We start from the raw sequence: 17,886 nt of genomic DNA on the forward strand, positions 1-17,886 counted from the left end.
GTAGATTAGTGAGCGTAGGGGTTAGATCATTCATATTTCATTCTCTACAACCTGTTCTTAATGCTAGATCCATACACATCATATGTGGTCTAGATTCTGGGCATTTCATGCATCAAAAGTGTTTGATGAAATGCCTGAACCAAGGTTGTTAGAGGTTTAAGTGTTATTCATCATGGGAATGATTGTTTATATGCTTAAATGACAGATTAAACTGGTTCTTAATGCTTGTTAATTCATGTTTCACTAATGATGATTAGGTTAGAAACTGTTTTAGCATAGAAGTTGATACCTTCATGAGAGGATTAACTTGATTAATGAAGTTTAAGTTGAATGGTTTGCTTGATTACATGATTCATTAGCTTACTAGTTTAACACTGAAGGCACCCTAATCCACTATCATGTCTAAGACCTTTCTCATCATCATACAGACATTCTCATCTCATTTAGCTTACTTGTTTGCTTGTCGTTGTTTGATCACTTGTTTAGTCATTAATCTTGTTTTAAATTTTTAGTTGTCATTAATCAATCAAAACCTTACCTGTTTACTTGAATTGAGAAACTGATCACATAGCTTAGTGTCTATCACCACATTCTTGGCTTGACAACCTCTTTTGTGCTACTTTGACAAGGGGATTGATAGCCCTAAGACCTAAAAAGTCTTGTCTATCAATTGGCGCCGTTGCCAAATTGTGGAGTGTTTAGCATTAAGCTCTGATCTGTTCTTGAGATTAAGTACTTATTTTTTTTTGTTTTTACTGATTACTTTCAAGTTCTGGTTGGGAATTCAGGTGCATGAACACCAGGTCCAGATCAAGAAGCTGTGGTCCACCTTTCCCTCTCAACGACAACATTAATCTTTTGGTACCAAGGAGGAGAAGGGACAGGCGTGGAAGACAGATTGATCAGGCTGATATGGAAGATAAAAGAGAGCATGTGGTTGACATGGAACAACCGGCTCAGGAGAAACATGCTCAGGGTAATGGAGCTGGTAATGGTGTTGGTAATGCAGCTGGTAATAGAGTTGGTCAAGGGTTATATCAGGGTAATGTTCATCACGAACAGGTGCATCAACAGCAAGCTTATGTCCACCAGGGACAAGCTCCAGCTCATCAGCAGAGGCATCCGGCCAATGTACAGCAAAGACAACAGGTGCACCACCAACATCAGCCCTTCCAACACCAGCAAAGGAGATATGAGCAGCCACAGGTCTATGTTGGAGAGAATGACAGGGCCAATGCTCATCAGTATGGAGCTGGAATTCAAGCACCACCTGTGCAAAACAACAATTTTGAAGTCAAGGCATCCTTGTTGAATATGGTTCAGAACTCAAAGTTCCATGGATTGGCAATGGAAGATCCCTTGGAACACTTGGATCAATTTGATAAAGTGTGTGACCTGACAAAGATAAATGGATTTTCTGAGGACAGTTTCAAGCTCAGATTATTTCCCTTCAGTCTTGGTGACAAAGCTCACCAATGGGAGAAGAATCTATTAAGAAGCTCCATTCAAACCTGGGAGCAATGCAAGCAGGCATTTCTATCTAAGTTCTTCTCCACCTCCAGAACTGCTAAACTGAGGAACCAAATCTCTAGCTTCACTCAGCACAGCAATGAGAGTTTTGGTGAAGCATATGAGAGATTCAGGAGCTACACCAACCAATGCCCACACCATGGGTTTAGTGAGGCTTCAGTTCTTAGCACACTTTATAGAGGAGCTCTTCCCAAGATTAGAAACCAGCTGGATACTGCCTCCAATGAAAATTTTCTGGGAAAGGAGATAATGCTGCTTTAGAGCTAGTGGAGAACTTAGCAATGAGCAATGACACTTATGGTGAAGACTATGACAGATCAAATAGATCTGAAGGTTCAAGCTTAGAACAGAGGCTCACTAGAGAAGTTAAGGAGTTGAGGAATGAATTGGACAAGTTAAAATTCACCACTCAAAAGCCAATGCACTTTGTAGGAGAATATGAGGAACCTTCTCAAATCTTTGAGAACATAAGTGAAGAAGGTCTAACCCAGGAGGAGCTTAACTACATTGGGAATCAGAGGTTCCAAAGATATCAGTATGGCAATGCCAATCAGAACCTTTCTTACAGGAATCCCAATGTAGCTAACCCACAAGACCAGGTCTATCCCAATTCTCAAGCTCCAAAGAACTTTGTTCCCAAGATCAACTTTCAAGGGTCATTTCAACCCAAGAATCAGTTTGCTCGGAATCAGGGTTTTGGTCAGCAACAGCAACCATTTCAGGGTACTGGTTTCAGTTCACAGCAACAGCAAAAGGCACCACCAGGGTTTGGTCCACCACAGTTCTAGCAGAAAGCGCTGGTTCAACACCAGTTTCAGCCACCAACGGTTCAGCAGCAGCCACAGATGGCGTCAGATATGATTGGGATTCTGCAACAACTGCTCCAGGGTCAACAGATATTTGCAAGCCAGAATGCAGCCATGCAGCAGGAAATCAAGGAATTGAAGCAAAACCAGGCCTCAAGCTCAAGGAACCAAGGAATATGCTAAAGCCATTACATTGAGGAGTGGAAAGGAGCTACCTGGTATTGAGCACAACAATGTGATCGTTGAGGACAATGATCAAACTGAGGGGGAGGCAGCCTTAAAAGATGATCAAGTTGCTGATAAATCAAGTAAAGAAAAGGTTAAAGAGGTAGCAAAGGAACCTGAACCAGAGAAGATATATGTGCCACCACCTCCATACCAACCCAAGCTCCCATTTCCTGGGAGATTTAAGAAGCAACTTGTAGACAAGGCAAGAGATGTATTTGAGAAGGCACTCAATGAGACACCACTCACAATGCCTCTCATTGATGCATTTCTAATGATGCCAAAGATGGGTAAGTTTTTGAAAGATTCCATTCTGAACAAGACTAAAGAGCTTCAAGGCATGGTGGTACTAAGTCATGAATGCAGTGCCATCATTCAGAAGAAGTCCATTCCAAGAAAGCTAACTGATCCAGGGAGTTTCACACTCCCTTGTGCCATTGGACCTCTACTATTCTCTGGATGTCTTTGTGATCTGGGAGCATCTGTAAGTTTGATGCCATTCTCCATAGCAAAGAAGCTTGGCTTTAGAGTGTTCAAACCTGCAAGGATATCTCTTATCCTTGCAGACAGATCAGTTAGATTACCTGTTGGGATGTTGGAAGATCTGCCTGTTAAGATAGGTGGTTTTGAGGTTCCAACTGATTTTGTCATGCTAGAAATGGATGAGGAACCAGTTGATCCTCTTATCTTGGATAGGCCATTCTTGGCCACAGCAGGTGCTATTATTGATGTGAGAGGTGGGATCATAGAGCTTCAACTTGGGTCTGAGAAGCTTAAGTTTGATGTGAATGAGATGATGAAGAAACCCACCATAGAAGGTCAATGCTTCTATGTGGAGACAATGGATCAGTTGGCTGATGAGTTGCTTGAGGAACTGAATACTGAGGACCTTCTGCAAGCTGCTCTAACCCAAGAACAAAGAGACCATGGGCTCTTAGCAGAAGAAAGTGAAGGGTATAAGCTGTATTTGGACAATGCTAGAGAACTTGATCCTGAGACAAGGTTTTTGGAACTGGAACAAAGTGGCTCTGAGGTCTTGGCTATCAAAGGATCAGACATTAGCTAATGCAGCTTTGAAAAGGATTGGAATGAGGCTGATGCACCCCCTGTTGAGCTCAAGCCTCTACCAACAGGGCTCAGGTATGCCTTCTTAGGCTTAAACTCAACATATCCAGTGATCATCAATGATAGCTTATTAGAGCATCAAGAGAGTGCATTGCTTAGTGAGATAAGAAAGTTCAGGAGAGCCATAGGATACTCTTTGGCTGATATTAGAGAGATCTCTCCTGACATATGCACCCACAGAATACACCTAGAGGACCAATCTATGTCCTCTATTGAGCATCAACGACGTCTTAACCCAAACCTCATGGAGATGGTTAAGAAGGAGATACTCAAGCTCCTTGAGGCAGGGATAATTTACCCAATCTCTGATATGTTTATAATTTGCATCATTTAGGTTGTATATTTCATTCCAAATCATATCTTATTCCATGCATTTTAGGTCCTTAGGGTTTGTTTTAGGACTTAGGAGATGCATTAGGTCCCAATGAGTCTTTGCATGTTTTGAGTGTTTATCAGGTGTATTTGGAGCTATTTGGAGCTGAAAAGCTGAATCCAGGAAGTGAAATGGTGACCAAGGCTTAAAAAAATGGTGAAATTGGGTTTTTGGAGGTTCTCGGCCATTCTCGCGCACCAGGAAGGTTTTTCTCGGCCATTCTCACGTAACGCGGGTGGATTTTATCGGCCAAAATGCGTACCGGCTAATGATTCCTCGGCCAAAATCTCCGGGTGCAGACACGTTTCCGAAATTGCCTGTCCGGAGAATCTTCCGGTCCGATTCAGCTGTCGGGTGCTTCATCAAAGTTAGAGAGGATTGGATCACGGTTCCAGCAAGTGGAATCATGGAATTTGGACGCGTGAGCAGAAAGTTAAGCTCGTCGGAAGAAACTCCTGTCTCGCTGCCATTTTGAACCGTCCGATGAGCTCCGAAGAATGCGAAGGACAGTGCGCTTCCAGAACGATTCAGTTTACAAGGCCTTCATCCGAATCCTAGATATTTGAGTCCTCTTTCCATAACGTCTGAGATCATTCAATTCGGAGCTGTGAGGAAGAAGATAACATTTCCGGAATGACACACGTCTAGAAGCCTCTTTCTGATCGTATCAATGCACTGCGAAGACGAGCCCTCCAAGAAGCCTTCCACTTCTCAAGCGCCGAAGCTTTCTTCACCAAAGTTTAAGATATATGAGTCTTCTGTCCTATGGAACCGGAATCACACAATTCGGACCAATATCCTGGACGTTACGCCTCCCGGAATGCGTAGTGGTCCAAGCTGCTCTGAATGCTGCGAGATAGTCTTGCGACCTGGTTAACTCGCAGGCCTGAAGATGAATGCCTGGAAGTTGATGCTGCAAGTTGAGAAGTGCGGGTAAGCTATCACTGGATGAGATCTGAGGCTCCCGAGCAAGAAAAATGCTAAGTCCACAATCGTGCGACTTAGGCATGCGAGTTGGCCGTGCCAGGAACTAAGCCGCACGATCACTCGCAATCTACACTGACTTGAGCCTGCGACCTGGGAGTAATGGATACCAACCCGCACACATTCCTGAAGACCCCTGCTACATGGTCGTGCGATTTAAGGATCAGAGAAGACTTAGCCGCACAAAGACTCGCAATTCACTCCTGGATGGGCATGCGGCTGAATCTACAAGGTTTTATCTCGTTCAAGCTCCTCTCCGTGGTTGTGCGACTTGAGCATGCGGCTTGGGACTAAGGGATGACCAAGTCGCACATGTACATTCCCCAGAAACCGCCTTGGTCCTGCGAGTTGAAGAAGAAGAAGATTAAGCCGCACAAAGACTCGCAAAACACATCTATTTGGGCGAGCGGCTAAAACCAAGCGATTTAAGTCTCACAAGACAAGTTCTTCACCTGTGCGACTTGGTCATGCGACCTGGGAGACACTGGACCAACTCGCACACTTTCCACTTTATCCACTAAAGCCGGGTCAGGACCCGGTTTGTTCCGGGCTGACCCGGTTCGTTTTTAGAGACATATAAATAGTTTTTAGGGTTTTTTCCTAAAAACTATGCTTTATTCCCTTTGTCTCTTGCCTCTTTTGTGAAAAGACTCCACTAAGAAGAGAAATATCGATGATTGAGTGTTTAATCAAGAGAGTTTAAGAGATCTTTGTGTTTAAAGCTGCTTTCTTCTAAATCTATCATCTATCTCTTCATCTATACACTTCTAATCATGATTAACAACACATCTTGCAAAGGATCTAGTGTGTTGATCATGATTAGTGAGTAATCTCCATTTTAAGGTCTTAGATATGTAGATTAGGGTGCTTAAGTGGTAGATTAGTGAGCTTAGGGGTTAGATCATGCATATTCTATTCTCTACAACCTGTTCTTAATGCTAGATCCATACACATCATATGTGGTCTAGATTCTGGGTATTTCATGCACCAAAAGTGTTTGATGAAATGCCTGAACCAAAGTTGTTAGAGGTTTAAGTGTCATTCATCATGGGAATGATTGTTTATATGCTGAAATGACAGATTAAACTGGTTATTAATGCTTGCTGATTCATGTTTCACTAATGATGATTAGGTTAGAAGCTGTTTTAGCATAGAAGTTGATACCTTCATGAGAGGATTAGCTTAATCAATGATGTTTAAGTTGAATGCTTGATCATATGGTTCATTAGCTCACTAGTTTATCACTGAAGGCACCCTAATCCACTATCATGTCTAAGACCTTTCTCATCATCATACATACATTCTCATCACTTGTCATTTGTTTAGTTCTTTGTTTGATCACTTCTTTAGTTATTAATCTTGTTTTAAGTTTGTAGTTCTCATTAGTTAATCAAAACCACACTTGTTTGCTTGAATTAAGAACCTGATCACATAACTTAGTGTCTATCACCACATTCTTGGATTGATAAACCCCTTGTACTACAAGACAGGGGATTGATAACCTCTACAAAGAGCATTGAAAACTCTTAGTTATCAATTGGCGCCGTTGCCATATTGTGTGGGGATTGTTAGCATTAGTTTCTGATATAGTTTTTGAGATCAAGTTTATTTTGTTTTACTGATCCCCTTTCAAGCTCTGTCTTTGTTTTCAGGTTTATGATCACAAGAAGCCAAGCCAGAAGACAAAGAGAAAGAGTTGTTCACTTGGAGAGGTTAGGAATGAATCAGCAAGTTGGGAATGAGCATCAGGCTCAAGAAGCTGATCACGGTCAAAGAGCTGGTAATGGGATTGGAATTCAGGCTCAACAGGCTCAGGTCCATCAGCGACACGCTCATGGTAACCAGAACCAAGACCTACCTCAAGTTAACCAGCCACAGCCCCACCCAAACCCACCCATACGTCATCAGCCTCCACCAGTCTTTGTTGGTGAGAATGACCGAGCTTATGCACACCAGTATGGAGCAGGAATCAGGCCACCTCCTGTCCAAAACAACAACTTTGAGGTGAAGGCCTCTTTGATCAATATGGTTCGAAATCAGAAGTTCCATGGCTTACCTATGGAGGATCCCTTGGAGCATCTAGATGAGTTTGACAGATTTTGTGATCTCACTAAGATCAATAGGGTATCCGAAGACAGCTTCAAACTGAGATTGTTCCCATTCAGCCTTGGAGATAAGGCACATCAGTGGGAAAAGAACCTCCCAAGAGGATCCATCCACACATGGGAGCAATGCAAGATTGCCTTTCTATCCAAGTTCTTCTCAAGCTCAAGGACTACAAAGCTAAGGAACCAGATTTCAAGCTTCACTCAACATTCTAATGAGACCTTTCGAGAAGCTTTGGACAGGTTTAGAAGCTACACAAATAAGTGTCCACATCATGGCTTTTCAGAAGCCTCTCTCCTTAGCACTTTGTATAGAGGAGCTGTTCCTAAAATCAGGATTCAGTTGGACACAGCATCAAATGGAAATTTCTTGGCCAAAGAAATCAATGCAGCTATGGAACTTGTTGAGAACTTAGCCATGAGCCAAGACACTTATGGGGAAGATTATGATAGAAGCTATAGAGGAGAAGATTCTGGTAGACATCAAGAGCTGGAAGAGAAGATCAAAGTGCTGAATATCAAGCTTGACAAAGCCCTAGCTGCCACTCAAAAGCCTATAAACTATGTGAGTGAGGAGAAGATATGCTTCAAAAATGTCAATGAAGAGGGTCTCACTCAAGACGAGTTGCACTTCATTGGGAATCAAAACATGTTCAATGGTTACAACAACTTCAAGAAACACCAGAACATGTCCTATAGGAGCAACAATGTGGCCAACCCCCAAGACCAAATATACCCTCCTCAAAGCTTTGTTCAACAGAATCAGTACCAAGGTAACTCCCACGGTCAACAGGGTTTTCAGCAACCAGCGGTTCAGAATCAAGGGAATAGCTTCACAAATCAAGTCAGCCTACAACCAAAGGCTCCACCTCCTGGTTTTGGCCCACCACCTGTTCAACAAAGTCCTGATTTCAATGTTGTTCTCCAACAGCTCTTACTAGGACAACAAAAGATTGTATCTGACCTGGAGACACTGGGCGCTGAACTAAAGTCTATTAAAAAGAACAAGGGCATCAGCACTTCTGAACCACAAGTCTCTCTTCTTGGTAAAGCTGTTCAAAACCCAAAGAATTATTGCAATGCCATCTACTCCAATGATGACCATTCAGCTGCTGTGCAAGAGATTGAAGACCTCCTTTATGGTCAAGTTTGTAATGAGAATGCACACACCCATGTGGATGAGGACGCCATTATAGATGACTTCATGGGCTTCCTACATGAACTCAGTGAGGACATTGAGGAAGAAAGTGTGGGGGCAGCCGGTTCAGTTTTTTCTGTTCAGAAAGGGAATGATTCAGAGTCTCTTGAAACAAAGGAGCTGCCAACAGATTGTGCCTCCACCTTTAGCTGAATTTTGTGGATCAGTTGTCCAAGAGATAGAACCGCCTAAGGTACTTGAGATGAAGTATGTGGGAAGTACTGGGATTTTAGGTGGATCCCAATATCTTTCAGCTGTGGAAAATGAGAAAGAACCCCACATCAACTCTGGTTACAAGTATGAGAATGGAGGGCCATTGATCAGAGAAAAAGATATATTGCTCTCATGGTCTCCTACACTTAATGATCTAAGGATGATTAACACCAAAAGTGATGGCTCAGCATCAGAAGACAAGAGTATTGAACCTGCTCTTTCTTCCCAAGACTTTGATCTCACTCCTTGGGTTGATGATGATGGTTCTCTGAAGTATAATCTGGATTGCAATGGGAAACCAGGTCTGTTTGCTGAAGTGAGGGCTTGTCTGACAAAGGCCATCTTTGATAAAAACCCAGATGGTATTCAAGAGCTGTTGGACAAAGGTCTCAAGATGGGATCTCAAGGACAAGGGTCTAATGGTTTCCAAAGGCAGCAAACCAACTCAGCTTTCTTGGTCAAGACCATTGAAGTGCTGAAAAGCATCAGTGCTCAACCTCACCCCCACTAAAAACAGGTTTTTCAAAGTCAAACTTAGTGACTTTAAACAAAGTGCTCTTGGGAGACACCCCAAGCTTATCCTTTTATATAATCTTCTTAATATTTTCTCTTCTTTTTCATGTGTTTAGGATATTTTGATGGGTTTTGTGAAGTGTTTTCAGGTCTAAGGTGACTAAGGAATGCCGTGGTCCAAGGACAAATTGAAAAGGAGTCTGTGAACAAGCTGAGGAAGGACTTAAGGAATGAAAACTGGTGAGCCGCCTGGTGTGCTACTTGGGTGTGCGAGTTGGACAAGGTCAGGTCCCATCTAGCACACCTGTTCGCAAATCACACCTACTTTGGTGTGCTAGTCAGTCCTCCCCTGATCCAAGTAGCACACATGCTCGCAATTCACACCTACTTGGGTGTGCGAGTTGGAAAAGGTCAGGTCCCATCTAGCACACCTGTTCGCTAATCACACCTACTTGGGTGTGCTAGTCAGTTCTCCCCTGATCCAAGTAGCACACATGCTCGCAATTCACACCTACTTGGATGTGCGAGTTGGTCCAAGACAAGTCCATGCCGCACAAGGGAGTTCAGGCCAAGCCAAACCCATCTCCAGTGATGTCTGGCCTCATCTGGTGCAGATACTCACTCCCCTTTTGCATAAGAACCACACCAGGTATCACTCCAAACACTTGTAAATAAGCATTTAGCATTTTTCTTTATCTTTTGCATTTCATGTTTGATTTTTCCTCTTTCTCATGCTTTTACAACACAAGGGACTGTGTTATCTAAGTGTGGGGGAGGGGTTTTGTGTTTACTAATCATGTTTATTCTGCTCTTATTTTCCTTTTCACTTTGAGTCTCATTTTGCATTCATCTAAGTGCATATAAAAACCGAAAAAAATGGAAAAATCTGAAACATTTTCACAAAAAAATGCTCATGTAGTTGCATTCACATTTTAGGATTAAGTCTAGTTTGCATTTTCATATAGGTTGCATCATATGCAAATGGGAGTAATGATAGGTTCTTTCCTTGAGAGTACATCACCTTGAGAATTTGGATTAAATATGCTTGTGAAATGACTTCTGTGCTTGCAAAGCTTGAAATGGTTTGAATCTGAGAAGCAAGTTTGAATTGAACTCAACTCTAATAAGTGAAAACCTTGAACTTGACTTGAAATTATCTTGTGATGCATTGTTTGAATAAGCTTGTGGATACCTATATACATATTTGAGCTAGAATCCTGTTTTTACCACCCTCTTCCTTAGCTCAAATAGCTGAGTCCACATCTGGATCAGTTTTGCTCACCTTGAACCCATCCTTCCTTCAAGCCAAATGTTTGTGTGTGATTGAAAGGCCACCTTGGATCAAACTTAGCATAAAGTGTTAGGTTTAGAGCGACAAGGGCAAGTCTCATTGAGTGTTAAGTTCCATCATCAAGGAGCTGAGAGATTTGGCAAGAACTAAGTGTGGGGGAATACTTGTTGGTGAGTGGAAAAAAAAAGATGAGTGGAAAAAGGAGAGTGGTGAGAACTAGGGGATAGAAAAAAAGAAAAGAAATCAGCCTTGGAGTTTTGAGTCAAAGAAATGAGCTCTAGTGTTTTGAAAAGAATGAGTCTAGCCTCTAAGTGAAAGGAAAAGAAAAGAGGCCAAAGAGCTCAAATGTTTTTTAAAAAAAAAAGAAAGAAAAAGAGGCCAGAGGTTACAAAAGAATGTGAAAAGAGCTATGTAAAGTTTGAACTCCAAGACTTGAATGTGAAAATGAAAAGTGAGTCCCCTAGTGAGAGGAAAATGAGTGTAGAAAGTGAGGTTCTTGAGAGGTTGAGCAAGTGAGAAAGCTTTGAGTAGAGTGTGGGGTGGGATGAGTCCTTGCCCTTGTATGCATAGGTTGCTTTTTACCTTTAGCATTCTGCCAAAGTTTGATCATTCATAGAGAGATCCCCTTGCTGCATTGAACCCACTCAGGCGCTGATGAGATCATTTTAGTCTCATTACCTCACCCTAGCCAAACTTTGCTTGTTTGAACATTGCATCATTTGATCCACTTGGTAAAGAGCTTAATGAATGTCAAATAGTTGAGGAATAAGAGATCTTTGTGGAGATTACTGTTGAGTTGACACATCAGAGTATGGTCTTGCATTGCATATTGAGCATGAACTTGAATTCTCTTAGTGGTCACTTCTCTCCTTCAAAGGAAAAATGAGCTCCCAATGCATTCAACCTTTACCTCTCATTTGATCCTTTTTTCTTGAGGACAAGCAAAGGATAAGTGTGGGGGAGTTGATATATTCATAAATTGCATCATTTAATGTACATATTCTAGTCCAAATCATGTCTCATTTGCATGCATTTTAGGTCTTTAGGTATTGTTTTAGGACTTAGGAGATTGCATTAGGTCCAAGAGAGTTTTGCATGTTTTGGAGTGTTAAACAGGTGCTTTTGGAGTTTATTTGGAGTGGAGGATGTGATTCAGATGAAGAAATGGAGTTGAACTTATCAAAAATGGTGAAAAGGAGCTGTTTTGGGTTTCTCGGCAAAATGATGTACTGATAGCCGAAGATTCTCGGCCAAAATCCTTCCCGCTGGTAGCTCTCTCGGCCAAAAACACGTACCACGGTCAAGTCTCTCGGCCAAAAATCCCGGGTGCAGATACATTTCCGAAATCGCGTCACCGGAAGATCTTGCCGGTCGATTCACAAACCCAGGACAGGTTGAATCAGGGAATTTGGAGCACTAAGCTCAAAGATACGGTCACCAGAAGACAGACCTCTCTCGCATCCATTCCAGAGCAATCCGATACTGCTGAATGATCGCCAGTCCGGGGAACCTTCTGGTCCGACTCAGCTGTCGGGTGCTTCATCAAATTTGGAGAAGATTGGATCATGTTTCCAGACCAGGTAGAATCATAGGATTTGGAGGCGTGAGTAGAGAGTTAAGCTCACCGGAAGGCACGCCTGTCTCGCTACCGTTTTGGACCGACCCGATGAGCTCCGAAGATTGCGAAGGTCGATGCACTTCCAGACCGATTCAGTCTACAGGTCCGTCATGAAGATTTTAGATATTTGAGTCCTTGTTCCAGAACGTTTTAGATCATTCAATTTAGAGCCATGATCAAGAAGATAACGTTTCTCGAATGAACACATGTCTAGAAGCCTCTTTCTGACCGTGTCAATGTACTGCAAAGATGAACCCTCCGGGGAACCTTTCACTTCCCAAGTGCTGAGGGTTTCTTCACAACAGTTCGAGATATTTGAGTTTTCTGTCCAATGCAGTTGAAATCATGCCCATTTGGAGCTATATGCTGGAAGTTACTCCCCTCCTCAATGCAAAGTGGTCCGAGAAGGCTTAGGTTGTGCGATACGGTACTGTGACTTGATTAACTCGCACCCATGAATGTTCAACGCTCTGGAAATAAGTTGATACTTTAGAGATGAGTGTAAGGAGACTCTGAGCAAGGTAGATACTTCCAGAGTCAAATTTGAGTAAGTCCACAATGCTGTGCGAGATAGACCTGCGAGTTGGACATGAAGTGGAACCATGTAGCACATGTGTTCGCAAATTACACCGACTTGGGCATGTGACTTGGGCAAGGAAGTGACCATCTCGCACACATATCATCTCCATAATGCGTCCTGGTTGTGCGAGTTGAAGAGAAGGACGCCTGAGCAGCACAAACGTTCGCAAATTACACCTAGATAGGCATGCAGCTGAGGCTGAGGCATTTATCGCGCACAAGGCTGCTTCTATAGCTGTACGACTTGGGCCTCTGACTTGGGAAGCACCTGACCATGTCGCACACCAGCCACCAGACCCAACTGAGCCGGGTCAGTATCCAGTTTGTCCTGGGCTGACCCGGTCCATTAGCACTTAGTATATATAGTTTTTTTGGGAGAAAAACCCTAAATCTTATCTTCTACTTAGTTTTCTCTCTATTTTTCTTTCCTTTTTAGTGTAAAAACGTTTTTGATTAAGAGAGATCTGAAGGGATTTGATCATTCCAAAGCTGTTTCTTATCATCTCATCATCACATTTCTACTTCTAATCATGATTAACATCATCACATTTATCGCGCACAAGGCTGCTTCTATAGCTGTACGACTTGGGCCTCTGACTTGGGAAGCACCTGACCATGTCGCACACCAGCCACCAGACCCAACTGAGCCGGGTCAGTATCCAGTTTGTCCTGGGCTGACCCGGTCCATTAGCACTTAGTATATATAGTTTTTTTGGGAGAAAAACCCTAAATCTTATCTTCTACTTAGTTTTCTCTCTATTTTTCTTTCCTTTTTAGTGTAAAAACGTTTTTGATTAAGAGAGATCTGAAGGGATTTGATCATTCCAAAGCTGTTTCTTATCATCTCATCATCACATTTCTACTTCTAATCATGATTAACATCATCTCTTGCAAAAGATTAGATGTGTTCTTCATGATTAGTGAGTAGTCATCTTTTTAAACTTCTAGGTGTGTGGATTAGGGTGCTTAGATGTTTGATTTGTGATGTTTAGGGTTTAGATTCTCATTTCATTTCCTTAGTTAGCTGCTCCTAATGCCAGATTTCCTTGGGAAAGTGAAATCTGGGTTCATAGGCATTTCATGCACCAAAAGTGTTTGATGAAATGCCTGAAAGAGCTAACTTAAGGGTTTATGTTTTAAATGCCATGCGAATGTTTGTTTGAAGCATAAATGACATATTAGAACTGTTTCTTAATGCTCATTAGCTCATATTTCACAAATGAGAATTTGGTTTGAAAGTGGATTAGTGTAGAGATTAATGCCTTCATGAGAGGAGTAGTCTAGATTAGAGTTCTAAGTTGAAATGTTTGAGATCATGTGATTGCTTGTTATGTCTTTCTGTATAAGATTCAGTCTTCTTGGTTGAGAGATTGTTTGGTCACTTATAAGGCTTGATGCATTATGCTTGTTGATTGCTTGATTATATCTAATGGTTGTTAGACTTGATTAAGTGATTAGCAAAGGGATTATTGTCATGGGAATGAATTAATCTGATTAAGAAGCCTAGACTAAAGAGTAGCAAGTGTTGCATTATGTTCTTAGCATCATGAATCAATATCTAAAGCACCCTAATCAATGATCACATCTATAGGTTTATCTTTCATCATTTGCTTTATCATCATTTTGTTTGCTTGCTTGTTTAGTAGTTCATTAATCATTTCTTGTTTGTTTCTTGTTTATGCTTTCTTGTTGTTGGTTTCACCAAACTCATCTTTTATTCAGCTTGACTTAAGAACTTGTCACATAAACTAGTGCCTAACTACTACACATATGGATTGACACCCCTTATACTACTTTGACAAGGGGATTGATAACCCTTATTAAGGCCTTGAAAAACCTTAGTTTTCAAGGCTCTTTGTAGAGGTTATCAATCCCCTGTCTTGTAGTACAAGGGGTTTATTAATCCAAGAATGTGGTGATAGACACTAAGTTATGTGATCAGGTTCTTAATTCAAGCAAACAAGTGTGGTTTTGATTAACTAATGAGAACTACAAACTTAAAACAAGATTAATGACTAAAGAAGTGATCAAACAGAGAACTAAACAAATGACAAGTGATGAGAATGTATGTATGATGATGAGAAAGGTCTTAGACATGATACTGGATTAGGGTTCCTTCAGTGATAAACTAGTGAGCTAATGAACCATATGATCAAGCAAACCATTCAACTTAAACATCATTGATTAAGCTAATCCTCTCATGAAGATATCAACTTCTATGCTAAAACAGCTTCTAACCTAATCATCATTAGTAAAACATGAATCAGCAAGCATTAATAACCAGTTTAATCTGTCATTTAAGCATATAAACAATCATTCCCATGATGAATGACACTTAAACCTCTAACAACCTTGGTTCAGGCATTTCATCAAACACTTTTGGTGCATGAAATACCCAGAATCTAGACCACATATGATGTGTATGGATCTAGCATTAAGAACAGGTTGTAGAGAATGGAATATGCATGATCTAACCCCTAAGCTCAGTAATCTACCACTTAAGCACCCTAATCTACATATCTAAGACCTTAATATGGAGATTACTCACTAATCATGATCAACACACTAGATCCTTTGCAAGATGTGTTGTTAATCATGATTAGAAGTGTATAGATGAAGAGATAGATGATAGATTTAGAAGAAAGCAGCTTTAAACACAAAGATCTCTTAAACTCTCTTGATTAAACACTCAATAATCGATATTTCTCTTCTTAGTGGAGTCTTTTCACTAAAGAGGCAAGAGACAAAGGGAATAAAGCTTAGTTTTTGGGAAAAACCCTAAAAACTATTTATATGTCTCTAAAAATGAACCGGGTCAGCCCGGAACCAACCGGGTCCTGACCCGGCTTTAGTGGATAAAGTGGAAAGTGTGCGAGTTGGTCCAGTGTCTCCCAGGTCGCATGACCAAGTCGCACAGGTGAAGAACTTGTCTTGTGAGACTTAAATCGCTTGGTTTTAGCCGCATGCCCAAGTAGATGTGTTTTGCGAGTCTTTGTGCGGCTTAATCTTCTTATTCTTCAACTCGCAGGACCAAGGCGGTTTCTGGGGAATGTACATGTGTAACTTGGTGATCCCTTAGTCCCAAGCCGCATGCTCAAGTCGCACAACCAAGGAGAGGAGCTTGAACGAGATAATACCATGGAGATTCAGCCGCATGCCCATCTAGGAGTGAATTGCGAGTCTTTGTGCGGCTAAGTCTTCCCTGATCCTTAACTCGCACGACCATGTAGCAGGGGTCTTCAGGAATGTGTGCGGGTTGGTATCCATTACTCCCAGGTCGCAGGCTCAAGTCAGTGTAGATTGCGAGTGATCGTGCGGCTTAGTTCCAGGCGCGGCCAACTCGCATGCCTAAGTCGCACGATTGTGGACTTAGCATTTTTCTTGCTCGGGAGCCTCAGACCTCATCCAGTGATAGCTTACCCGCATTTCTCAACTCGCAGCATCAACTTACAGGCATTCATCTTCAGGCCTGCGAGTTAACCAGGTCGCAAGACTATCTCGCAGCATTCAGAGCAGCTTGGACCACTTCGCATTTTGGGAGGCGTAACGTCCAGGATATTGGTCCGAATTGTGTGATTCCGGTTTCAGAGGACAGAAGACTCATATATCTTAAACTTTTGTATAGAAAGCTTCGGCGCTTGAGAAGTGGAATGCTTCCTGGAGGGCCTTCGCAGTGCATTGATACGATCAGAAAGAGGCTTCTAGACGTGTGTCCATTCCGGAAACGTTACCTTCTTGCTCACAGCTCCGAATTGAATGATCTCAAACGTTCTGGAAAGAGGACTCAAATATCTCAGATTCTGATGAAGGCCCCGTAATCTGAATCGTTCTGGAAGCGCACTGTCCTTCGCATTCTTCGGAGCTCATCGGGTCGGTTCAAAACGGCAGCGAGACAGGAGTTTCTTCCGACGAGCTTAACTTTCTGCTCACGTGTCCGAATTCCATGATTCTACTTGCTCTGGAACCGTGATCCAATCTTGTTGCTGGTTTCAGCACTCGACAGCTGAATCGGACCGGAAGGTTCCCCGGACAGGCGATTTTGCACCCGGAGAATCATTAGCCGGTACGCATTTTGGCCGAGGAATCATTAGCCGGTACGCATTTTGGCCGATAAAATCCACCCGCGGTACGTGAGAATGGCCGAGAAAAACCTTCCTGGTGCGCGAGAATGGCCGAGAACCTCCAAAAACCCAATTTCACCATTTTTTTAAGCCTTGGTCACCATTCCACTTCCTGGATTCATCTTTTCAGCTCCAAATAGCTCCAAATACACCTGATAAACACTCAAAACATGCAAAGACTCATTGGGACCTAATGCATCTCCTAAGTCCTAAAACAAACCCTAAGGACCTCAAAATGCATGGAATAAGATATGATTTGGAATGAAATATACAACTTAAATGATGCAAATTATGAACATATCAACTCCCCCACACTTGTCCTTTGCTTCTCCTCAAGCAAAAAGAGCAAATGAGAGAGAGAGGTTGAATGCATGGGAGTTCACATTTCCTTTTTGAGAGAAGTGATCACAATGAGAATTCAAGTTCATGCTCAATTATGCAATGCAAAGCCATACTCAGATATATATCAACTCAGCAAGGAATCTCCACAAGTTCTTCTCTCTCTCAACTCTTTCACATTCATTAAGCTTTTATCAGGTGAACCTCATGATGCAATGTTTAAACAAGCTGGCTTGGCTAGGGAGAGGCTATGAGATTAAAATGATCTCATTAGTGTTCAAGTGGGTTTAATGCAGCACAGGGATCTCTCTATGAATGATCAAACTTTGGCAGAATTGTAAAGGTAAAAAGCAACCTATGCATACAAGGGCAAAGACTCATCACACCCCACCCTCTACTCAAAGCTTTCTCACTTGCTCACTCTCTCAAGAACCTCACTTTTCACACTTATCTTCCTCTCACTAGGGGACTTACTTTAGGGGACTTACTTTAGGGGACTTACTTTTCACTTTCACTCTCAAGTCTTGGAGTTCAAACTTTACACAGCTCTTTTTCTTTTGCAACCTCTAGCCTCTTTTTTTCTTTCTTTTCAAAACATTTGAGCTCTTTGGCTTCTTTTCTTTTCTTTTTACTTAGAGGCTAGACTCTTTCTTTTCAACACACCCAGAGCTCACTTTCTTTAACTCAAAACTCCAAGACAGATTTCTTTTTCTTTCATTCCCCTAGCTATTTCCACTCTCTCTTTTCCACTCATCTCACCTTTTTCCACTCACCAACAAGTCTTTTTCCCCACACTTACTCCTCGCCAATACTCTCAGTTCCTTGATGTTGGAACACAGCACTCAATGAGACCTGCCCTTGTCGCT

At 42.0% G+C, this 17,886-nt stretch overlaps 2 non-coding genes across 2 annotated transcripts; both read right to left on the reverse strand.

The window, feature by feature from the left end:
• Positions 1 to 1,569: 1,569 nt before the first annotated feature.
• Positions 1,570 to 1,676, reverse strand: LOC112083592. The gene has a single exon (XR_002897728.1). It is a non-coding gene; the product is annotated as a small nucleolar RNA R71 (small nucleolar RNA).
• A 5,647-nt stretch (positions 1,677 to 7,323) lies between these two features.
• LOC112083693 lies at positions 7,324 to 7,430 on the reverse strand. The gene has a single exon (XR_002897829.1). It is a non-coding gene; the product is annotated as a small nucleolar RNA R71 (small nucleolar RNA).
• Between the last annotated feature and the right edge of the window lie 10,456 nt (positions 7,431 to 17,886).

Source organism: Eutrema salsugineum, unplaced genomic scaffold, assembly GCF_000478725.1.
Source record: "Eutrema salsugineum unplaced genomic scaffold, Eutsalg1_0 scaffold_6, whole genome shotgun sequence".
In the NCBI taxonomy this organism is placed as follows: domain Eukaryota; kingdom Viridiplantae; phylum Streptophyta; class Magnoliopsida; order Brassicales; family Brassicaceae; genus Eutrema; species Eutrema salsugineum.